Source organism: Triticum urartu, chromosome 2A, assembly GCF_056163025.1.
Source record: "Triticum urartu cultivar PI428250 chromosome 2A, HENAU_Tu73, whole genome shotgun sequence".
NCBI lineage: Eukaryota > Viridiplantae > Streptophyta > Magnoliopsida > Poales > Poaceae > Triticum > Triticum urartu.
The window spans coordinates 699030338-699040401 of record NC_141874.1 but is presented as its reverse complement, the minus strand read 5'-3'; the positions used below and the strand labels follow the sequence as shown (position 1 = coordinate 699040401).

Below are 10064 nucleotides of genomic sequence, written 5' to 3'. Positions count from 1 at the left end.
AGGTTCCACTTCATTCTGCTAGAGATTAAGCTTGACCGGTGAGTAGTAACCGTCTTAGACTCGAGACGAAAAGATCCCCAGGACTATGCGGACATGACTGCAATGCTCCAGAAGTAAGTTCAATCGATCATTATCGCACCATATCAGCAACTTTGTTCATTTCCTGATATCAAGTAATTATTTTCTTTGTCTGGCAGGGTTTGGAAAGAGTTTACTGGAATTGTTCCGGAACTGCCGAGGGAGCTGCGATTTACACACTCGAGAGTAAGTACTACTACCTAGTTCCGCGCATCTCCCATTCATTCTAGTTTCATCAATACCATTTATCATGCTTGATTATCAGTTTGATTGAACTCTATTTCTCGTAAAGTGCTTGTGGCAGGAAGCCGGGAATGATATTTGTGGATACTATGTTTGCTAGTTCATCTACAACGCGACCTCTCGGCGGCGGGGCTATTCTAAGCAACAAATTGAAGTACGTAAACAATAATATTCGTAATTTTATTTTATTACCATCATTTGTGTTGTGTTTGATTCATATATATGTATTGACCCCCTTCTTGAAATTAGATGTGGCAGATGCGGGATGAACTCCTACCACATGATCGCATACGAGCAATTCAAGAGGAATTGGCGGGACTCTTTCTTGAACACGTCATCAATGGGAAGGGAGGATACCATGTGAAAATTGATTTAGACTTTAGATGTTACGGATTGTGAGAGATGTTATATTGTATATATGTAGCTAGTAGCATCGGATATATATACGAAAACTTGTTGTTCGACCAATCTCTTGGAGAAAGAGAGGTCACTTCTCTATGTATATGTTCATGACGATCTTGTGTAATTAATGGTTCCTTCATTTGCTTACTAGCTATCGTGTCGAGTTCTCTGTATATGTATAGTAGCTAGCGTCAACCACGCACGGAGATAAAGAGAGGTCATTTCTCTCTATTAGCTAGCTAACATAATATGAAACCCCTAAATTAACCCTCCAAAACCCCTAAACCCCCCGCCCCCCCCCCCCCACCCCAACCCCCTTTCAAAAAAACAAAAACCCCACGTCCTTCCACATGCTGACGCATGGATGCCTTTTGGTCCCGGTTGGTGTTACCAACCGGGACTAAAGGTCCTCCTGCCTGGGCGCCCCGCAGCAGCCACGTGGAGCCCCTTCTATCCCGGTTCATAAGCGAACCGGGACTAAAGGTTTTGGGCTTTAGTACCGACCCTTTAGTCCCGGTTCCAGAACCGGGGCTAAAGGGCCTCTGTAACCGGGATAAATGGGTCATTTTCTACTAGTGATAATCAATACCTGGAGCATATTAACCAGCTAAGTCGCTTTTCTACTCAATTTTTTTAAAAAATATTTTTTGTTCAGTTCAACCAAGCATTATATTTGTGAAAAGCAAAACACTGATTCTTAAAAACTTAGTTTGTTAAAAACGCCTACTCTACCCAAGTTAATAGGGGCTGATAAACTTATATGTGTAGTTTTTAAGTACTTTTCTTCTTAGTCATTACAAAGTCTTTTTCTGTTACTCCTTTTTCGACTCAAGTGTACGGTCAAATAGTTGGATAGCTCGGTTTCTATCTAAAACCGCTCAAGTTTGGTTCGCTAAACTGGCATGAGAAGCACTCGGCCCTCGAAAAAATGATGTTGAAGCCGAAGGCTGACCCAATTGAAGTCTAGATGTGTCATGTTAAAGCACGACGGAAGCATGCAATTAGTTTTAATACCAAATTTGGATTAGCAAAATAACTTGATTTAATTTAGAGATAAATTTTTTACGTAAGTTTTTTGGTTTTTTGAGCATAACTCTCGCAATACAACGCCATACACCTTTAAATCATCGGTAATACTAACGGGGGGTTGCGACAAGAGCCAAACCCACTAAAAGCCAAGATACTCCATGGAGTCCTCGGCAAAATTCCCTCGGTATTTCGTACTTATATGCATTGTTCTCGACTTGTGTCTTTGGTCAATAGTTGGGTTGCCCGGCTCATGTGCTTACCCCTTATGTTTCTGCTTTGTTCGGCTAAGGGTGCAACGGGAGAACCACTTTGATTGTTACTTCTGATTTAACCATTCAATTACCTCAGATGGATAAAATCGAAAGTTGACTGTCACAATACACGTAAATCGGTTGGCGAACCGTATGCAGTGTTAAACTATATATAGCCGATAGTGCCTACCGTATAAAACGAAGGGCTTTTATTTTTTGAAAAAGACGAATTTTAGGTGGTTCGACCTCGGATGATCTGAAGACTCGACATATACTGGGGGATATTAAGTTGCCACCCACCTAATGCTCCTACGACTAAGTGTATATTTTAGCCCTAAAAGTCTGATTGCCTAGTTTTCCCACTGATATAATCACCTCCGGGCACCGAGACATCGGCTAAGGGTTACAATTTAGAAAGGGAACACCCTAAGTAGTTTCTACTAAGGGGTGGAAGCCGACAACTGGCCAACTACACATCTTAAATAGTCATGGTTGAGTCAAAATAACATATAGCATAAACCTGCAATGTACAGTCGAAAACTGACTGTCACAAACATGTGCAAATTCGACCGTATTGATTAGAAATATTAATGATAAAGGTTGCCTATGTAAAACAAAGACTTTTCGATAAGTCACAAAGCTTGCTTTCATAAAGGTGCTTGGCTTGTCCAATGTCACTAATAGAAAACCAGTCCAGTCGTCTTTGAAAGAAAATTGCACAATACTTACCTCGATTTCTTCGTATAAAACAATTTGGACGTAACAAAGAGTACAATAAATTGTACCAGGGGCTCTTTGAGGCACCTCGGCGCGAGCACCTCGGGACTCCTGGAGAGCCCAACATATCCTCATTTGTATTTGATATATGAGCGATGTCTTCCCACAAATTGTTATAAAAGCCACGTTATGCATCAATTTGACTTGAGATTTTTTGCCAAGCTAGGTTGCCTCACTCATGTGCTTACTGCTTACGTTTCCAACGAATTTGTCTAAGGGGTAAAGAGAGCACCTCTGCGATTATTACTTTTGGGTCAACCTGGCAAGTAGCTCAAATCGGTGAAGCCGAAAGCAGGCGGTCACAAGAATATAATTGGCCGACAACACAGGAAGTGAAAATCAAGGCCTTTTTAAAGGGCGCTAGACGTAGGGGATAGAGTGTACCTATTACACAGAGGATATTCTGGAGTCAAGGCTTCGAGCAAGTATATTGGGATATCGGCTAATTCGTCGTGATTAACATGACACCCTAGGAAAAGGAACTGTTGGAGGAACTATTTTTCACTGAAGATGTGACTTGTGTTAAATAGCAATATAACATAACTCTCTGCAAGGATATTTTTTTTGTGACCTTATGGCCGGATTGCCTTGTTCCCTACAAGCGCTGCCCGAGGACTCAGGCTGACGTTGGGTATACTCCTTGTCCTCTGGACGAGGAAGTAGAAGCCGATGGCTGGTTAAAGGAGTATAAAATCTGCGGATATGAGCGTTCAAAATGACAAAAGTACATAGATACATAAAGTCATCATTCAGCATTAACTGTTTACAAAATTTATTCAAGGCCATCTATAAGGGTATCGAGGAGAAAATCATGTTCGGTTAGCCGAGCAGCAGGCATGATGTTCACATAATTCTTGTTGGCCTTAATTTCCTTTCCATTAGTACCCTTGGGGCTGACCTTGCAAGCACTTCGGTCTTCAATAGACGATAGTGCTTCTTAGCCATGGTCCACGCTTCTCGAGCATAGGTAATCATCATATTGGTAGCATAGGTCAAGTATTAAACTTGCCATGTGCCTCTTGGGTGAATTTCTTGACATTGGGCACTTCTTTCTGCGACTCGGCAAGCTTGGCTTTGATTAGCTCTAGCTTATTTAAGAGATCTTTATTCTCTTGCCAAAAAGTATGTGTTAAATGTAACAAAATCTTGTGTCAAACGCATGTCGACCCTTAATTCGGCCACCCGTGCCCAAATTAAGGCTCGAAGGCTACTGGGTTTCGCGCTTCTCAACTAAAAGCCATTAAAGGGGTACATCAATCCCTTGATCAGGTGTTGCCACCCGACATATGGCTCGGGGGCTACTGCATTGACGATTCAATTAAAAATCAAAGTGCAAAATGGTTTCCGAGGAGATTATGATACTTTAGTTGGTCGGCCGCACCCAGTCTGAGTCTCGAGAACTATTGCGCACCGTGTTTCCGTTCCTAAAAGTATACTACCGAGGAAGGACTTGATCCTCAGACCATTACGTGAATCGACCTGAGTCTCAGGGGCTACCGAGATCAACGGTTTTATGTTATCATTCAAGTGCATCTCAAATTTTAGGCCGTCACACATCTTGAGGGCTACTGGTTATACATCTCGAGAGAGAATAAACTACACCACTCAGAAAAAATATCCGCAAAAAATGAGCCCAAGGCTGAGGTGGTGCACCACCTTGGAAGCAGACCAGCATAAAGCTCAAATGTTAGTGGCCAGCTTCACATAGGACTTTTCAGGCATTAAGCTAGAACCCCTTCAACTTTTTCAAATTGTGTTAATCTATAACACCTCAGATGCAGACCGGCGTTGGAACTCGGCTGCATAGAGACACCTCAGATGCGGTCCTGCTTTGGAACTCGGCTGCAAGAGGACACCGTCGCACGGGAAAAACTTTAAACCCGGGGTGTGGCATAAAAATAACAAGGCATTGATAAAGGTCGGGAACTTAAGGGGCTCCTCGGATGCTCGACGTGTGAACTCTTCGAATACACATCAGCGATCCGGAAGATCAAAGATGAGAAGATTTGTTGAACCAGATTTCAAGACCGACGACCGAAGACAAAGAACAGTTCGGAAGAACCGAGGAGCGTCCCCAACTAGAAGATCGGTTCAAGGGGCTACTGTTGGAGTCCTGGACTATGGGGTACTCACCACGTCGTCTCCCAACCAGGTAGGTCGGAAAGAGGACCCCCATGACGGTTCGCGAATGGGCCACTTCAGGCAGCCCATGACGTATACAAAGAAGATTCCACAAGACTTAGCGCACAAGACGAGGACTCTTCTAAACCCTAGGCCTCCGATGCATTATATAAACCGAGACTACGCTAGTCAATAGGACATCTTATATTCATTACAACGATATCATGGTAGATATCTGTACTATACTATCCCCAATATATGAATACAATCTCGAACTTGGATAAAATCATGTGTCCATGTTACTATCGCTACAAGACGCCTAGCTTAGGACCCTACCTCAAGATCTGTCGGATTCAGCACCGACACCTACGCCTAAGGTAGTGCCTGCTATAGCCAACACATCCGCTCTCTTTTCTCGTGAATGATCTAAACAAACTCAAAATCTTCCATCTTCCTCTGAATTTCTTTGATGATCATTCCTAATGATGCCGAGTGATTGCCTTGAATTTATTTGATGATCATTCCTGATGATCCCGAGTGATTGCCTTGAATCGTTTCATAGTCAATCGAGACAGCGCCTGCATGCGCCATAGGCCATAGCTTCGAGGGTCTCCGGATCCGTAAAGTTAGTGATATAGAGGAACCCAAATACTCCCCAGTAATAGCAGCGATAACACCCCTATCACCATGTCTTTTTATTGCTGCATCAACATGATTCTTAAAAAAAACGAGACCGGCCAGGACTAGCCTTTGACGGCATATTTTTATAGGAGAAAATCTCTAAGCAACCCCCTCGCCCATGCCAGGACTCGAACCAGGGAAGTTAGCCTAAGCATCAACATGAGTCCATCTTCAACCACCAGCTGGAGCATGAGCTCAGACATTGTTCTACGGGAATTAGGTCCAGGTCACTCATATATCGCTGAATAAACAGGAACGTAGGTAGGGGAGACTGGAATTCTGCGTTCCAATAAAAGAACGGTAATTTTTCTGGTTTCAAAAAAAAAGAACGGTAATTTTTTGTTCTTAAGTCCCCCAAAATAAAAAACGTAATTTTAGGTTCCACAAAAGAAAAGAGAAGACGTAATTTTAGGTTCCACAAAAGAAAAGGAAAAAAACCGTAATTTTAGGTTCCCACAAAAGAAAAGGAGAAAAGACTTTGGCACATATCAAGATGGTACATGTGCCCTACTTCGTTAGGAGATCGGGGGGAGGGCCTTTTTTTATCTTATTACTGTTTGATTTGAATCAAACAAGTGCAATAAGTACGGCTTGGCGAAGCAATCCTAAAAACAGCTCTCCTTAGGCAAAAAAAAAAGGGCCAAAGCGAGCCAAAACAAAACATGTAAACCCAAAAACAAAAAGAAAGGTAGAAGGTTAGCCAAAACATGTAAATCAAAAATCAAAAAGAAAGGTTAGAAGTGACATATCCTCAGGTTATGTAACACCACACAACACCTGATTTGCTTAAATGAATTAAAGGTTGTCTATATTGTAGTGGCCCCAATAATTAATGCTGAACTTTGTGATAAATGGCCATTTTATCACTTCATATAAACCCAATGCACATCCCTAATTCAACTTTACAGTTCCAAGCAAGGTGCATACAAGTTCACAGAATTCACAGAAGAACCAAGAGGTGCATACACTTGCCACTAGCTGGTTCACAGAATTCACAGAAAAACCAAGAGGTGCATACACTTGTCACTAGCTGATCCAATGAGAGTCTACCAAAATAAAGTACACGTTGACTTATGAGTAAAATAACTGGCCGTTCCAAACACCACAAAGGTGGCATAATAGGGCATCAGAAAGAGACAGCACAACATCTCTGGTACTATCCGGTCGCAATCAAGAGATGCGTACAACTTCACTTAGAACAAGTTCACTTGTCAATAGCTGGTCAAATGAGAGTTTACCAAAATAAAGTACAAGTTGACTTGTGAGCAAAATAACTGGCAAATTGGAACACCATAAAATAAGGTGCCATAATACGGCATCAGAAAGAGACAGCACAACATCTGGTACTGATTACTTCCTTCTGATCAATTGTTTTCTCTTGATCAATCAGACGTGTGGCAGAGACCACATGCTTAATTCCCACCGGTTTCATGCTCTTGCTGGATGTTTTCTCAGTCTTAACCTGGACGCCAGTGATCCATAGCTGATTCTTGAGGGGGCGAGATTTAATTTGCAAACCTATATATATACAAGAGCATTAGAGGCCTTGGCATCTTTTCAATGAAATGCATATGAGAGAGAGAGAGAGAGAGAGAGAGAGAGATTCACCTTGCACCACCCAAAACAAGATGGCACCTGAGCTGACGTCTTTTCCAGCATAATCCAAACACATTCTTTCACTCTGCCAGTCTTCACTCTTCCATGAGAATGGGAAAAAGATTGGGTCCTTGAGGTACACACAATGATTTTCAGAGAGTAGTTCATAAGCAGCAAGCCCATTTCGTGAGCATGTGTAGATAAAACCATCAACAAATACACATCTGCCATTTAGGAAGGAGTATCTGGACATATCCCTTGGCAGGCATTCTCCCAAAGGAGCCCAAGGCATGACAACATGCCACTGCTTGGCATTCAGGTCAAACCGAAGACAAGAACATGTGACAGTATCACAGACTATAAAGGAATCATCACCCACTACTACATATCCGGACAGCTTGACCTTCCTGTCAAGAAGGTGAGACCGATCTGCGACGCAGCGCACCCATGAGGTCGATCCAGTAGGGCGAATAAGGTGCGACTGACGATAAACGTGGAGAGTTTCAGTAAGAGCAAGAGTTGCGCAACCAACTTGGATAACCATTACAAAAGGATCAAATGGAGAAACAGGCCGCCGTGCAAGGTGATCGAAATCCTGACGTCTGGTGTCCAGGTTAAGCACATGCATGCCATCTTTCAGGAATGAGACGGCACATAGTTCTGAGCTAGTGACAAAAAAGTGCCTCTGACCATCATCATCTCCATGTACAATATAATGCGGTTTGAGAGGAGGAGCTATTCCTAACCTTGGAATCAGATCCATGAGACTGGTTTTATAGATAAATGATTGCGAACCAGCTTGGCAGATAATAAACAAGAGATGTTTGTCCATATGTGGCTTCACATAGGGAGAAGGAGGACCTCCTGGGAAATGATGCCTGCATGCAAGAAGCAAAATATGTCATGCACAAGAAACCTGAAATGAAATATCTAAGCCAAGCTCAAGCTTGTGGATCAAGACCTGCAACGATAATGAAGCAGTACTCCCTCTTCATGGGCTTGAGGCGGCAGCGCCTTGTCACCCTTATACTCTCTAAGTGATAGATAAGTGAACAGAAGATTAATTTGTAAGCAAGATGGCCAAAAAGAATGCATGGATTAATGGTCAAAATGAATGCATGGATTCAGTGGACTTACTGGAGAAAGCAGAATTCAAATTCATCAAGGTGTTTCATAGGCAACAACATGTCAACCTGGCGGGAGGTGGAGTGCAGGAGCTTGAGATCCGAAGGCTCAGGACCAAGGTGGAAGGTGGTGATAATGGCGTGTAGGTGGTCACGCCAGCATGAGAGCCCCACACAGATCCAGACACAGCACATGACCCCGCGGCCGAGATGGGTGAGGAAGCTATGCGCCATGCTTCTTGTAACAGAAGGAAAGAAAATCTTCACAGGGGGATCCAGCTTCAGACTTGTCTCTTCATGCCCGAGCTTGAGCTTGTATGCGTAGATGACATCTTTGCGAACCATGTAAACAGCATTGCTTTCTTGTGCATACACCCCACGGCCAAGGATAGGGACGTAATACTTGTCCTTTGAGGTGTGGGTTACCTTGGTCCAGCCTGAATTAGGGGCGGAGCAATTGAAGGTGAAGAAAAGGCAGTTTCTGAGGGAGAGCAGGATGAGCGTGCCCCCGTCAGGGCCCTGGCCAGGGAGCACTGCGTAGCCCTGGAGCAAGTCAGGACTCCACATGGGGTGGGAGAGCTCGACTTTGCAATGTTGGATGAAGGGGCCGCCGACCTGCTCCCAATGTTGTCCCGCCACGCCCTCTTCCTCTTGGATGACCAGGCGTTGCAGGACGAGACGGAAGCTGGTGGCAGAACAGAAGCTAGCGGACACCGCCCATATGTGGCCATCGGCGGAGATGGGCACGCACCGGCCACGCATGCTTGGATCCAACGGGGGAAGCAGTACTTCGGCCGGCAGCTCCTCCTCAGCCGGAAGCTGAAGCTGAAGGGCCTCGGTTTGCGCCTTCTCGACCCGCTGCAAGAGGCAGAGCGAGCGGCCGTCAGATGCCATGGCTGCGCGGGCGCTCCGGCTGCAACCCTGTGGCTTCTTGAGGTCGTGGAAGATCTGGAGCGTGTCGTCGCTCCGACCGGAGATCCGCCCAGATCTCGCCACGCCAAAACGGTGGAAGCGTAGGCCGCCGCTCATGACGCCGACGAGTAGCAACCAGGCGGGGCTCTCGTCGGCGTTGGAGGGAATGTCGACGAAATCCTTGCCGAGGGCGACCTCGAGGATCGGGGGGGTCGAGCGGTCAGGATAGGAGGCCCCCTCCGCTTTCCCCTCCTCAGCAGCCGCCATCTTCCCCTCCGCTTTCCCCTCCTCAGCCGCCGCCATCGCTTTCCCCTCCTCAGCCGCCGCCATCGCTTTCCCCTCCTCAGCTGCCGCCATCTTCGGGTTAGGGTTACGCTGCGTTTGGATGTCTGTATTGAAGGCCTCTGTATTGAATTGGTTTTAATTCCAATTCAGTCAGGAAAATGTAATGCATACGAATACGGATTCGGTTGTTTGGATGCCCATTGAATTGGCTTATGGAATCTTAGTATGTTTCAATACCAAATTTTGTTTGGATGGCAAACTATGGAATTGGATAGTGCTTTCTTCTATATGCATCAAATTTGTACCCCCATGTGTGGCTATAATTGAATGGATATATAGCAATAAAAATTAACAAATATTCTAGAAATGCATTATATAACAATATAAGTTTCTCTTGTCCAACTGAACTTTTCTTTGTGACGTTTTGGGTCTGAAGCCACGTAACGGTGTTGTGCAGAAGGAGTTGTTGATTTGTCCTGTTGAAGTTCTAAATGCCACCAATCATTTCTCTCGGCAATGAAACATATACATTGGAGGAGCAAGCACATGGGGTACTCCATCACCA

The 10064-nt window shown here is 44.5% G+C and overlaps 1 pseudogene across 1 annotated transcript; it reads right to left on the bottom strand.

Moving 5' to 3' along the window:
- Positions 1-6395: 6395 nt before the first annotated feature.
- On the bottom strand, positions 6396-9650 carry LOC125539831 (uncharacterized; annotated as a pseudogene). The gene is made up of 4 exons (XR_015617460.1): positions 8316-9650; positions 8140-8211; positions 7191-8056; positions 6396-7100 (listed from the first exon to the last, which is right to left on the bottom strand). The product of XR_015617460.1 is annotated as an uncharacterized LOC125539831 (transcript).
- Between the last annotated feature and the right edge of the window lie 414 nt (positions 9651-10064).